This window comes from Brassica napus, chromosome C3 (genome assembly GCF_020379485.1).
Source record: "Brassica napus cultivar Da-Ae chromosome C3, Da-Ae, whole genome shotgun sequence".
NCBI lineage: Eukaryota > Viridiplantae > Streptophyta > Magnoliopsida > Brassicales > Brassicaceae > Brassica > Brassica napus.
In genome coordinates, this window is record NC_063446.1 from 38,494,764 (window position 1) to 38,510,395 (window position 15,632).

General features: G+C 37.9%; 1 long non-coding RNA gene and 1 pseudogene across 1 annotated transcript; one reads left to right on the top strand and one right to left on the bottom strand.

The window, feature by feature from the left end:
* Positions 1-599: 599 nt before the first annotated feature.
* On the bottom strand, positions 600-5,227 carry LOC106426927 (annotated as a pseudogene).
* A 292-nt stretch (positions 5,228-5,519) lies between these two features.
* Positions 5,520-12,495, top strand: LOC111204627. Its single transcript, XR_002657123.2, has 4 exons — positions 5,520-6,338; positions 6,424-6,518; positions 6,611-7,134; positions 12,254-12,495. It is a non-coding gene; the product is annotated as an uncharacterized LOC111204627 (long non-coding RNA).
* The last annotated feature ends 3,137 nt before the right edge of the window (positions 12,496-15,632 follow it).

Genomic DNA, 15,632 nt, shown 5'->3' on the forward strand with positions numbered 1-15,632 from the left:
TATATAATATAGAGATTTTCTAAAAGTAATTTAATACAGTTTTGTTAAATCAAGTAGAATAATAATAATAAGATGATGTGAGTGGATTTCAGTTTAATCAAGTTCTTCGTAGTGAACTGGATCAGCTGATACAACTAAGGACTTGCAAATGATCCATAAATATAGCTTTGGTTAATACATCAATGGCACCAAAGTGTAAATATATTGAAAAATTAAAGGTAATCTAATTTCGTACTCTTATTTTAATAGAGTTGATAAAGGTAAAATAAATACAAATTTAACTTATATATATTATTTAATAACTTTTATTTACAAGAAAAATATATTTTTTTTTTTTACCATAGACTACACATTTTACTTTGACAAAATAATAAAAATCATCAACAACTTAAAAAAAATAAAAGTATCAGTACATGAGCCAGAACTACATCTTTTGTTTACAGCTCAGCTCAGAAGATAACAATAGAAGAAACACAACTAAGAACAATTTTCGACACCAACCGAACTGTTTTTGTATTCTAAACTCAGTTTTAGTAATTTGGCAAATTAATAGAAAGAATTTTATTACAAAAATGTTTAAAACTATATAAAACATTCAATCAGGAAAAAGTATAGCATTTTTCAATATGATAATTCTGCAATATATTATATTCACGTAACAAAACTAATTGTAATATTGTTAAATTAACTAACCGCGCATAGTGCGGAAAACGACCGGTAAGCATATGAAACCCACAACACAAAAAAATGGGCCACTATTCAACTCTAAATGTTTAGTTATGAGTTTTGGTAACATTTCATGTTAGCATTTCATTTACATCAGTGACTTGTAATTTTTCTCTACACTATGCCTTCTCTAACTCGACTTTCACCAATCTCTTTAATCAATTTTCATCGTTAGTCAACTTATTCATCATCATCATCGAGGTAACGTCCGTGTTCTACTGACCGGTTTTTCAGTCTCTGGAATATCTCATCTAATGACTGCGGCATTGATGGATTCATCACTCTTGTGCTGGTTACTGTTGTTGTTGATTCTGGACCTTGCCTTAGTGGAAGAAACTTCTTGGTGGCTACATTCTCTTTAAAACTCTGGATTCCTAGTTTCATGTTTCTCCATGTTGAAGCCAAACGAGTAGATGACTCTCCTGATCCTCCTCCTTCGCCATTACTTCGTCCCGAACTGTCTGTTTCGAGTAAAGACACTTTAGCTGAAGCTATGTTCTCCGACTTTGTGACAGGAGATGGAGAGTATCTGTTCTGTTGTTCTCTAATAGCTGCATATTTGTTAGTGATTGCTTCTCTAGCTGATCCGTATCTACGGGAAATATCATCATTTGATGAACTTCCTTTCATTGTGTCATAGCTGGACGACATCTTCATTTCAACTGATGAATGTTCCTGCTACAAAGATAACAAAATATAGTCAGGCTTTGGAACAAGGTCTAAATTGGTTAGAAGTTGACACAAACTTACAGAGAAGTTGCTTCCTTGTTCAATGTCATCAACATCGTTGAAGCTCCTTGCTAGTGGAAGAACAAGCTCGCCGACCTTTTGTCCTTCTTCAAGCCATGTCCGTTCTTAACGATTATATATATAAATAAAAAAAAAACAGGATTCACATAAAACACGAGTTATCAATCATCCATCACTCAATGTAGAAAAAGATGACTATGGTTGTTACCTTTTCTCAAAATCATTAACCCCGAAGGATCAAAACCGTCCATATCGTCGGTCTCTGTTTGAAACTTGAATCTTTTCCAGCTACCGAAGTAACTAAATACGCGATCAAAGAAATTGCTTGCAACTAGCAGTGTGTAGATAACCATTATGAGAGGATATATTTCATTGAACCGTTCTCCAAAGACCGGAACAGCGTCATCGATTCTACCCATTTTCTGCAGAACAGAATGAAAACCACCATTAAAAACGCAGTTATAGCACCGCTCCTTAAGGGAGATTTATAAGTATACCTTCTCAAATATAGTCTCGGAACGAAGTTGAATGAGATTAATAAAATTGTATGATATTGGCGGCGCATATCGAGCAATCATCCTACAGAGATACATATAAAACATCTATAAGCATCAAACTTATTTTTCTTTTATAAGAACAAGAAGAAAAGTTATCACTTACGAGCAAATCATTAGTAGATTAACAGAACTTGTTTGTCGAGGAGTCAAGGAATAAATCATCAGCATCCCAATTTTGAAGAGTGAATAATATGTACATATGCACATATACACCAAAGGTACAAAAGCAAACGCCTGAAACCAATGATCAGGATTTAAGTGCAAAGTGGAAACAATTTGCTACTGTAAAGCAACAAGAGTACAACGTACCTGCACTAGCAGTTCATCGGATTTGACAAACCTAATAAGGATTGAGAAGAGGGATAAGTCCAGTTTACTAAGAAGGAGAGTTGCCTCAGCTAAAAGAATTGCAGCTGACATAATCCCTGTAACTATTGCCAACATCATTTGAATCTGTTTCTTCAGGAGACACCTCCATATAAATTCTGACAAACGCAACAATTAGCAAAAGTGTTGTCATGCATTATATTTTAACCAATCAATCCAATAAGCAACTCTTTTCAAGGATGTTTTCAAACGTTTTTTTACTTTCCCAAGTGTGTATTTTTATGAATTTTTCATATTTAAGTATCGCGTTTAGTAAGTTTAGAGAGCGAATGACTGAATGACTACAGAAACGTAAAATGAGCTTACCCAATGTATCAAGAAGATTCCCCATTTTCCCGCTTCGACTTGTTCTGAAGCTCGAGATATATTTCCTGAAAATCAATGCAACAAAGATGTTTAAAGGTAAAGATAAACGTCAGAGAGATTAACATATTGCATGAGAGATGAAAAGGCAAAAACTCTAACCATCCAATTGAATCACGCCGCTCATAGTTCTTCACTGTGTCTTCGAGAACAAGTGCCTCTGTAACATACGTCAGATACTCACTGCAAACAGCCATAGTGACACATGAGTACAAATTTCTAAATAAATGCAGTAGTTACAAAGTCTATAAAGTTGAACGGATTTTCCTTCTAAATTCTTATAGGAGATTAAATCAGGACTATTAGAAATCTCAACATACCTTTTATATCGATAATATTCTTCTTTAGCATTTCGAAGGTGCCGTCTTAATGTTGCCATTGATTTCTCATCTGTATCATAGTCCATATCGTTTTCACCCAATTGACCACCTTGAGGCTTAAATGATGGATCTTCCCTAAACTGGTATAGAGAATCATCATCAAAACTAGAAAATCACAACCGTCTCAGTTCAGAATATAAGGATAGGGGGAAGTTACCATCTTAGCCAGCATAGCATCGATCACATTCATGTATGGTCTCATAGGATCACGCTTGGACATCTGAGTAGAAGTTGCTTGAGCAACCTAACAAGAAAATGATCATGACGGGATTAAAATTACGACAAGCAAACTACCACGTGTCACGGTTTCTTAAGGGAGCACAGCGTATACTTATTTGGATTGCTAAAACCTTAAGGTACTTAACTACCCGAAGAGAGAATATTCCGGATACAATTCTGCTAAATGGAATAAATCTCCCTAGATCTTGAATAGCACGAGATATGAGGAAGTCATGATCGAAGGTGACATACATAACTTTGAAGCAGAGAGGGAAAAAGTTGTTTAAACCAAGTAATACTTACTACAATCGCGTTTGAAAGTTCTTGATGGGCATTATCAAGTTTCACAGCAATTTTGGCAATCTTGTGGGAGAGAACTTTATGGCGGGTGGTCCAGTCTGCATTCCTCCACAGCGTCTTAGGGATTTCGCTCAAGCCAAAGCCAAGAAGAAATGCACCAGTGACCAGCCCAAAGGTATTTGAGCAAGCCATAGCATAACCAAGAATGCTCCCTTTCCTGTTAACATACAAGAAAGCCACGTCACAACACATACTTCCATGAATTGCTAAAAAAGGGGAGACTAAGCAGCAAAACTAAGCATTTTCTAAGAGAAGAGCTATTGGAGGGATACGAAGAAGGCAATATATAAACAGATTCGATCATGAAGGGACAGTTTACCAGTTCCTGTGCATCATGATGAGAAGGATAAGACCGAGAAGACCAATGAATCCGAGAACTAGATAGAAAACTAAGTTGACATGCACGCTAGTCTTCAGTCTATCTGAGACGGTAAAGTCTCCGGCATCTTCGAAACCCTGAATTAGAGGCACCACGGCCCTGCTTAGAGGAAACATAGTTTAATATATGAGGTAGATAAATGATACACCCTAGTAACTACCAATGAAGATGGATTGTTAGAGGTGCAGTTTAAAAACAACCAACAAGAAAGAAAGATCGATCTAGACCCGAAACATGTACTATAATAAGATCACAAAGGGGACACATGCTGTCATGCTAAAAGATGGATTTGATCAAAGGGAGGGCACATTATACTGATTTGCAAGTATAAAATAATGAACAAACAAAGTGTAAAAAGAGTAAAGGCACAGAAGGAAATTTGAGGAGTTCATACCAGGTGAGAAGAAAGAAAGGTACTCCAGTATGACCAACTCCACAAGAAGGAAATGGCACCATTCTCAGGATGATTAGGTGGCAGAGACAGTGTCTGCAAATAACAAATAACAAAAAAGAAGACGAATGATTCCATAATCTGAGTGAGTCTTTTCAGTTACAAATATGCCTACATTCTTCAGCTAAATCTCAAAACCTATCGATTTCTATTCCAAATCAAACAACACGATTTCTGCTCGTAAACTAACAATTCGATCGTAATCGCAGTGAAAAGGAGATAAGCAAATGTTTACCGTCCAAATGTCGGCAGGAGCGAGGATGATGACGGAGACGGAGACGGAGCAGAACCAGGTGTATCCGACGGTGACGAGAACGTACCGAGGAATCTCAGGTCCGGCGAAGTAACGGAGCGTGAATACAACTAATCCTAGGGTTAGAGGCAACGAGATCAAGTAGAATACCCACATCTCTCTCTCTCTCTCTGTGTACGATCGATTACGCCTCCCTTTCTCAGCGAGAGATCGCCCGACTCGTTTCTGTGGACGTACGCGTGAGGGGAACGCGCCGTTGAGGAGAAGGTCGTCCTTTTTTTCGTTTTCAGTTTTCTTTTCTTTAGTGCTTGGGTTCGTAGAAAGTTAGGCCCGTAGAAAGGAACTGGGGGTAACCTAGGAAAGCATTATCTTTGTCCTTTGATATTGGTAACTCGCCAACTCGCCCTAATACACACCTACACCCAATATTGTTTGTGAATTCGTTATGGGCCCATGCAATCTATCTATATGAATATAAGAGGGTTTTATTAAACAAACTCTATCCGCTATCCTGTCCGTTCCGGAACAAATGCACTTTACAATGGATTACTTCGAATCTATATCACCTTATCTTATTCAGATTTGAACACCTTTTAATTAGTGTTAAAGAAAAAACCAACCGTCTGAATAGCATGGACCGAAACCTATATCCAAACTAACAAAACAATAATAACGTAGTTTCAAATAAAAATCGGCAAATTTACACTGAATCTCAAGAGATTACCGCCATATTATCATCGCTTGGTTTTCATTCCCCAATACCATTAATCTGAATAAGAATGTTATTAAACCGAAGGTTTATGGATTTACTTTGTATTTGTTTCCTACCTATAATATACGCGTGAAGGTATTTGACATGATCCACGTTTGTCAAACGTGTTTCCAGGTCAGCTAATCTACTGATTGATGTTCGATAAATTGCATTTATTCAGTTTCTTCTGGGAGGTCAACATCCATATTTCAAAAAATATTGTCTAATTCGCAGTTGACAAGAATCCCATACCCACTTAGAAGTTTAGATAATACTCCGTTTATTAATATAGATTCGATTGGTTTTTTAATCTTTGAATGGTTTAATAGCATCTTTATCCCAGTTTTTCTTGATGGGTTTTTAGGATAATGGACCATTTAATTAAATGAAAAGGAAATAAATAGGCTGTAACCTATCCTTAATTAGAGATTTTCGGAACCGTTTTGAAAGAGGTTTCTAAAGGCACGTGTCAGCGTGGGAGTAAAAGTTGATTTTTTTTTATGTTCTTTATTTTTCTTCATCTCATTAATTCTGTCTTTCTTTCTTCGTCTTCTCCGCTCCTCTCGTGATCTCTGCAGGGGACGATGCCCTCCTCCGCATCAATTTCATGACCTTCTTCTCTAGCTATTCTCTCAGTCCAAACTCCATTTCCACTCTCCTTTTCCATCTTCACTCTCAAAACTGGAGTCTTCTCAATAACCAGAATTCCTGATCTTCGTTCTTCTCTGATTGCTTGCCGGCGACCCCTCAATCTAATCAACGGTAGATTCGATTTATCCTTTTCTAGTAGATTCAATTTTTCCAATGAGTTTTTGTCTAAACGATTCAGTGTCTGGGTTTTGAACAGCGGAGGGATGATGAGGAATCGATCGATCATACCTGAGTATGAGTTCGATGATGAGGATTAGATCGATCTTGTATGTTTTCATCTCCACGAATCTGGTAAAGTTTCGACCTTTCGAATCAAACGTTGATGATCCTTCTCCGAGTATGGGATCAAAGCGTAAACCTTTGTGCTGTTTTGTTCATTGTAGGTGAGTTTGTTCAGTGGATCATTGCGTTTTTGTGGATCTTTAAGGCATTTCTCGAGGTAAAGATTCATCCTTTAGTCTTGTTGGAGGCTTAAATAGGAGCAAATTGTTTTGTTGCCTATTAACTGATTTAGTCTTGTTGGATGTTTAATTGATTGAGATGTTTCTTCGTTATTGGATTAACTGATTTTTGGTGAAGAATGTATATGCCATAAGTTATAATTAGCGAGGATAGCATCAAGTTAAGAGCTTTGTTTATTGAGTTGTTGCAGTGAATGATCTATGTATATTAATTCTTTTTTAATGTCTTGATCCCAACGCTTTGGTGCCTTCTCGATTTGATCAAGAGTATGTTCTGATTGGAGCCAACGCCTCTAATCCTCTCGATGTACTCGTCGTTGGCGGTGGAGCCACTGGTTCTGGAGTGGTGCTCGATGCTGTGACGCGTGGCCTCCGTGTTGGTCTGGTGGAGCGGGAAGATTTCTCGTCGGGGACGTCTTCGCGTTCAACGAAGCTTATCCATGGAGGTAAAAGCGTTTGAGCAATTGCTTTGGTTTACTAGGTGGAACTAAATGATATGATCTTCCATAGCTGTGATTCTCATGTTTCTCGTTATTTCTCTCTCATCTTCTTCAAACGATCCTTTTTCTTAAAAAAAAAAGTTTATAGAATTTTTTTTTAAGAACTCTTAATTAAAAAACAACCATTGGAAGCACAAAATCAAACAGTTTCTTAACTAGAGTTTTTAAATCCACTAAGTACACTTTATATACTTAAATAATCATTAAAACACCAATGATTTTTTATGGATAAAGTTGTTCTAAGATTACCAATTAAAAGTTTAATTTATTGCACCGGCTGTCCTTCCTGTCCATCCATATCCCTTACCCTTAGCCTGATCCTGTTAGAATGAGAGAATTATTGAGAGTTTATTTATGGAGAATGAAGAACATGAAGAACATAGAGAGATAGAGAAAGTAGATCTCAAGATGTAAGAGAAAAAAAGAGAGAATAGTTTCCTTAATTTAATTGTGGATCTGGGTACAAGTATTTAAAGACAAGTGACCTCAGTACACAATATAATAAAATATCTTCTTCTCTCTTCTTTTTCTCTTCAATAAAATCGACCTTATAAAACCCTTATAAAGCCTTATAAAACCTTATAAAACCTTATAAGTCTGGCAGCTTAATTCTCAAGTCTGCCTGCTTAATTCTCAAGTCTGGCTGCTTAATTCTCAAGTCTAGTTGCTTAATTCTGCTTCATGTCAACACTCCCCCTCAAGCTTGGCCATGTGGAACAAGTCAAGCTTGGAAGCCATGAAGTATTCCCTCATTAAAACCTCAACTAGGTAAAACCCTTTGGGAGAAAACCCAAGTCAAGGAAAAATAGTAGAACACTTCATGAAGGAGAGATCATTGACATGATAGGTCTATGAGTCCCAATTTTGGATGAATGAACTCACATACCTTAGTGCTTGCTGCCTTGGTGAAGATATCAGCTAGCTGATCTTCACTCCTTGTGTAGCACGGCAATATGATCTTCTGCTCCACGGCTTGTCTCACTTTGTGGCAATCTACCTCTATATGTTTGGTCCTTTCATGGAAGACTGAGTTGCTAGCAATGTGTATAGCAGCCTGGTTATCACAATGCATCGTGATTGGCGTTGTAACTTCAATTCCCAAGTCCTTAAGAAGTCCCTTGATCCAAATCAACTCGCTTGTGAGCTTCCTCATATCTCTATATTCTGCCTCAGCACTTGAACAAGATACCACCTTCTGCTTCTTGCTCTTCCATGTTACCAAATTGCCTCCAATGAAGGTACAATATCCAGTAGTTGATCTCCTATCAACTCGATCTCCTGTCCAATCCGCATCACAGTACCCAACAATCTCAGTGCTTCTATTGCATCCCATCCATACTCCTTGGCCTGGTGCCTCTCTTAGGTACCTGAGAATCCTCTCAACCATGTTCCAGTGGTGTACCTTGGGAGCTTGCATGTGTTGGCTTACTTGGTTTACTGCAAAGCATACATCTTGTCGGGTAATGGTAAGATAAATGAGTTTTCCCACCATTCTCCTATAATGCTTTACATCTTCATATGACTTGTCTTCAATCTCCCCCTCACGCATCACTTTGTATCCTTCCTCTAGAGGTGTTTTGGCAGCTCTTCCACCAAGATCTCCAGCCTCATTTAGTAAGTCAATGGTGTATTTCCTTTGAGATAGAAACAACCCTTCCTTAGACCTACACATCTCGATCCCTAGGAAGTATTTGAGCTCTCCCAAGTCCTTGATATCAAATGAAGCCTTAAGGAACGCTTTGGTCGAGATGATCCCTTCTTTTTCACTGCCTGTGATGATAATGTCATCAACATAGATGAGAATGACAATGATTCCTTGCTGGCTAGTGAGGGTGAGTAGGGTATGATCAGCTTCAGACTTGACAAAGCCTCTTCCATTGAGGGTGGTGCTCAACTTATGGTACCAAGCCCTTGGAGACTGCTTCAAGCCATAAATTTCCTTCTTTAATCTGAGAACATTTCCTGGCTTCACCATGTTCTCAAGACCAGGAGGTGGTCTCATGTAGACTTCATCCTCCAATTCCTTGAAGAAAGGCATTCTTCACATCCATCTGCCATAAATCCCACTCAAGATTGACAGCAAGAGATAAGAGAATCCTTATAGTGTGAAGCTTGGCCACTGGTGCAAAAGTGTCTAGATAATCTTCACCATACACTTGAGTATATCCCCTTGCAACCAGTCTTTTCTTCTTTCTTTCTGGTTTTCCATTGGCTCCATACTTGATAGTGTAGAGAAGCCGGCTTGTCACTGCCTTCTTTCCTTTTGGAAGTTCAGTCTCAAACCATGTATCATTCTTGATCATGGCTCTCATCTCATCTCCAACAGATTCTCTCCACTCCTTGTGTTGCATAGCTTCTTCATATGTTCTTGGAATGTATTCCTGATCCAATTCACTGATGAAGACTTGATGATCTTCTGGATATTGAGCAAGGGAGCATACTGCACTTATTGGGTGAGCTACAGCTTCAGCATTGAAGTAAACTTCTGTGTTGATCCACTGTGAGGGTTTCCTGATCCTTGTACTCCTTCTCAAAAGTTGTATCTGCTCAGGTTCTGCTTCATTTCCTTCACTTGGCGCCTCTACTTGAGTCTCAACATCTGATTCTGATGGCATCTCATCTTGATCATGAGCTACAGAGCTCTCTTCAGGTTGAGCTTGTGTAGACTGCTCAACATTTCTACTGCCCCCTTCATGATTAGGATGAGTGCTCTCAACACTATCAGCTGCAGTAGATGATAAATTTTCAGGGACAGGTTCCACACTTGGTAAAGAGGGCATACTAATTCCCAGGCTCTCCATTACTCCCCTAAGGTTATTTGCTCTATCTGAGGCTGATTGAGAAAGATCTTTGAGCTCATCCCAACTCTTTCCATCATAATAGCCTCTAGATTCTGCAAACTTCACATCCCTCGAGACAAGAACCCTTCTTGACTCTGGATCATAGCACTTATACTCCTTCTGAGTTGGAGAGTAACCAATGAACATAGCTTTTGAGCTTTTAGCATCAAGCTTGTTCCTCAGCTCCCTAGGTATCATCACAAAACAGAGGCATCCAAACACACGCAAATGGTCCAAAGATGGTTTGGTCTTATTTAGAACCTCAAAAGGAGACATGTCGTTGAGGACTTTAGTTGGAGCTCTATTGATCAGATAAGTAGCAGACATCACAGCATCACTTCAGAATCTTTTTGGAACATTGGTGTGGAACATCATTGATCTTACTACCTCCATCAAATGTCTGTTCTTTCTCTCAGCAACTCCATTCTGTTGAGGAGTGTAAGGACAGCTTGTCTGGTAAGTAATCCCATGTTGAGCAAGATATTGCTTAAATGCATGACTTGTATACTCTCCACCATTATCTGACCTTAGAATTTTCATCTTGGCATTGAAATGGTTGCAGATATGGGTCTGGAAATTCTTGAAAGCATCCAACACCCTGTCCTTAGACGAAATCAGTGTCACCCAAGTGTATTTAGATTTCTCATCAATGAAGGTGACAAAGTATTTGTGGTTCTCTCTGGAAACACATGGAGCAGTCCATACATCAGAGTGAATTAGGTCAAAACATCTTTCATAGATGGTGCTAGACTGTGAGAAGACTGTTCTACAATGCTTCCCCAATATGCAAGCTTCACAATCATCATTCTTGAAGACCACACCTGGAAGCATCAAGTTTAGGGCTCTTGTATGAGGATGTCCCAACCTAGCATGCCATAGTGTGCTATCAACCCCGCTGGATGTACTAGCCAAACAATGAGAAGTGGATGGTCTAGACATCTCTGTCTTCTGAAGATGATATAGTTCATTGTGAACGTGCCCCTTTCCAATCACTTGGCCTGTCTTTAAGTCTTGAAATTCAACCTCATCTGGTCTGAAGACAACCTGACAACTCAGATCAACAGTAGCCTTTCTCACAGATAGCAAGTTTGATGTAAACTGAGGCATATACAAGGCAGTAGATTCCCTATCAAACAACCTCAGGTTCCCTATCCCTTATACCTTAATCTTATCACCATTTGCTATTTGAACATACCCTGAGGCAGGCTGGACATCACTCATCAAGTTTCTATCACTAATCATGTGATGGCTGGCTCCTGAATCTATAATGATAGGTTTAGGGTCAAGAGAGTGTGTACCAGCCTTCTTGAATGAGATAAAGGCTTGGATAAGGGAATGTAGGTCACTCATGGTTGCTGGACCATCAGTGTTGGCTGCACTATCAGTACTTCTCCATGTTCCTTCTTCATTTGAACCACCAATGACAGATGAATACATGGTTCGACCTTGAATCGATGGATGCTCAAACTCTTTGATTACATTCCTGGCTTGATTCAAGTCACTTCTTCTTGGCATATTGTGGTTCTTATGTTGTTCCTTAGCCTTCTTGTACTCTGGAAACAACACCATGTTGGAGTTCTCCCTCATGGAGAGATATGGACCAGTGGACAATAGATTGTTCCTACTGATTTTGAGATAAACTGGATTTTGAAGAAGCTTTTCCTGATATGGTTGAAGTTTTCTTGAGTTCCAGAGAATAGGGTACTCCTCTATCTTGAGTTCTGGTGAAGTTCTTCCCTTTTGAAAGACCTTTGGACCAGTGGATAAAAGGATGTATCCAACAGATTTTGAAGATAATCTGAGAAAGAAAGAAAGAAATTTGTGGAAGCTTTTTGTGAGTTTCAGGAGCTTAATGCTCTGATACCATGTTAGAATGAGAGAATTATTGAGAGTTTATTTATGGAGAATGAAGAACATGAAGAACATAGAGAGAGAGAAAGTAGATCTCAAGATGTAAGAAAAAAAAGGAGAGAATAGTTTCCTTAATTTAATTGTGGATCTGAGTACAAGTATTTAAAGACAAGTGACCTCAGTACACAATATAATAAAATATCTTTTTTTTCTCTTCTTTTTCTCTTCAATAAAATCGAGCTTATAAAACCTTTATAAAACCTTATAAAACCTTATAAGTCTGACAACTTAATTCTCAAGTCTGGCAGTTTAATTCTCAAATCTGACTGCTTAATTCTCAAGTTTAGCTGCTTAATTCTGCTTCATGTCAACAGATCCAACGATAGATTTTGGTCTCGTAAATTGATAGAGCCGACAAGAGCTCGACACGTGAGAACTCGCCAACCGGTTCACGTGTATAACCCTCTCATACCTGCAGCCAGAAATAATCATATACCGCCGAGCCCACCTTTGCTTTTATTTGTTTTTCTTCTCTGTTTCTGGCACTAAAAATTTTTGTTTTCCAAGAGGTTTAACTCACTGATTTAAAATATTTAATGACTCGTGTACGACCCATAATTCAGAAGGCATCAAATTAACGAAGACGGACGACATATAAGTGAGCTCAAAGCTGATCCACGTGGAACTAAAACCGTACTGAATAAGAGAAAGATAAACCGACTCAATGTAGTATTCATGAATAAATGAAAAAAGGATTCAAAGTTTATATGTGTTACTAGTTCGAATTTTTTTATATCCAATTGAACTAAGTTGGATTCAATCGAATTATATTACATTCAATTTTATTTTAGTGTCGAATTATATTACATTCAATTTTATTTTAGTGGATCCAACACTCTCTTTAGACTTCAGTTGCAAATATTAACTAGTTATAAATGTATCAGTACAATCAATTAAACAAATACTTTTACTACCACAAGTAGCAGTTAGGAACTTAGGGCAACATTATTGGTTGGACAAAAAAGAAGTCCTTAGGATATTTTATTAATATTTTTAAGTTAGGGGCAAAGTTTAAGGATATTTGTAATTTTGTAGATTATTGGTAGAACTTGTCTTGTATCTTAGGCAATAAAATATTTATTTTAATGTGTAATGAGATATAAAGGATAACTTATAAATAAAACATATAAAAGAGAAGTTTAACATTAAAATTGAAAACATATAAAAATTACAAAGTTATTAAAAAAAATAACAAATAATAAATAAAAGGAAACAAACATTTTATTCAATTCATAAAAACTTATAAATTATATGTTATTTGGAAGATATCCAAATTTAGCTCATATATTTTCAATCAAATCGTTTTTTAAATTCTGATGGGCTTGTCTATTCCGAACGCTTGTTCGACGATCAATCAAATTGCCGAGATTTGAAGCCATATTGACGGAAAATGTATCCACCTCTTCTCTTTCTTGAAATTCATCGACCGCATACTGAGTGGATGATGATCGTTCATCCTCGACAATCATATTATGGAGGACGATACATGCTCTCATAATATTTCCAATTTTTTCCTTATCCCATAAATTAGAGGGATTTCTGACGACCGCAAATCTAGCTTGCAGCACTCTAAAAGCACGCTCCACATCTTTTCGCACAGCTTCTTGGGTTTTAGCAAATAATGAATGCTTTTCAGTTTGTGGGAGTCGGATAGACTGAATAAAAGTCGCCCAGTTCGGATAAATCTCATCCGTGAGATAATATGCCAAATGATACGGGTTACCATTTACATAGAAGTTTACTTGTGGCGCTACTCTGTTAATAATGTCATCAAAAATAGGTGATCGATCAAGAATATTAAGATCGTTCATAGTACATGGAGCTCCAAAAAACACGTGCCATATCCAGAGGTCGTATGAAGCTACCGCCTCCAACACAATTGTTGGTTTTCCAGTTCCTCGTGAATACATTCCTTTCCAAGAGGCTGGGCAATTCTTCCACTCCCAATGCATACAATCGATGCTTCCAACCATCCCTGGAAATCCACGCTGTTCTCCAATATATAGTAGTCTTTGCAGATCCTCCGGTGTGGGACGTCTTAGGTATTCATCGCCAAACAGTTGGACGATTCCGGTGGTAAAATGGTGCAAACATTTTCTAGCTGTTGTTTCACCTAGTCTGACATATTCGTCAACGGTATCAGCCCCACCACCATACGCCAATTGTCGAATTGCTGCGGTACATTTTTGGAGCGGAGATAGGCTAGACCGTCCGGCTGCATCTTCTCTTGGTTGGAAATACTCAACTTCTTGGGAGAGTCTATGCACAATACACAAGAACAAAGTCTTGTTCATTCGAAACCGTCTCCGAAATATATTGTGCGGGAATGTCGGAGTCTCGCTAAAATAATCATTCCAAAGCTTCATGTGGCCTTCTTCCCGGTTTCTCTCAATAAAAATACGTTTTTTCGCTCTTTTGGTTCGAGAATAATATCTGGGATTTCTAAAAAATCTTCAAACATAGATTCAAATTCAGCATCATCATCTTTGTGGTAATGATAATGGGAAGAAGATGCCATTTTGAATGAAAAAACAAAAAAAATTGTTTTTAATCTGAGTACTAGAGAAGTTGTTTTTGATATGAGAAGTAGAGAAGTTGTAATTTTAACGAGAATATGTTTCTCTTATTTATAGGCTCAAGAAGTTCATATCTTGTGATTGTATATTATTTGTCTTGTGAGATTGTATATTGTTTGTCTTGTGACCCTTTAGTACATCTTGTGACACTTGAAACTACTTTTTTGACATCTAGTGAATTGTGATTAAAATTTCACTTGTTGATACTCTATATGGAAAGTGTCACGAGCTTATAGTAAGATGTTACTTGAGTCACGAGCTTACAATATGATTGTTGATACTCTATATGATTGTATATTACTTGAGTCATGAGTTTACAATATCAAATTACTTGAGTCACGAGCTTACACTTGAAACTACAAGTGTATGGATCAGTTTTTTCTTCGTACAAGTTACAAGTGTATGGATCGTTTCCAAAAATATGAGTACACTAAACCAAACACAACGTTAATTTGATTTTTGTGGTCAAAATGATCCAAATACAAGTACACATTACACAAGTACACATCCACATTCCCATTAGTCATTACACATTACACATAGGTCATTACTAATCCGAGTCATAACTAAACCATAACCATAACACATTAGATAAATATGAGGACGATACCTATGAAAATTAAGACCATAACCATAACCGCAACAAAGTAATCAAAGCTAGACCTTGATTTATTCTTGGCCAACTCACACACCATGTTCTCTAGTCTAACAAGCTTCTGGTCAGTCTCATAGTCACTCAAGAAGTTCAGAGAATCTACATTCTCGGCTAACTGAAGTGTGTGTCTATCCCTGGCTCTCATCTCCTCCATTACAGCCTCATCCCACCATTTCCACACATGACACTCTCCATCATCAACATTAGTACATGTGTAGTATATGCGACCTGGATCGGTTGTACTGTAAGACGTAGCTATCTGAGGTTGATTCCCACAGTAGCATGTATGTGGAAAACCAAATTCAACCTCAGGCTGCGGAGGGTACACAAACTCCTGAGCGTTCACGTAGTCTAACTGAGCTTGGTCTTGCAGAATCAGAGCTTCTATTCCATTGTAGTCACTGTCCGACTCATCCCCACCAAACTCCTCAGACTGGGAAGGTTGGCTATAGCTGTAATCAA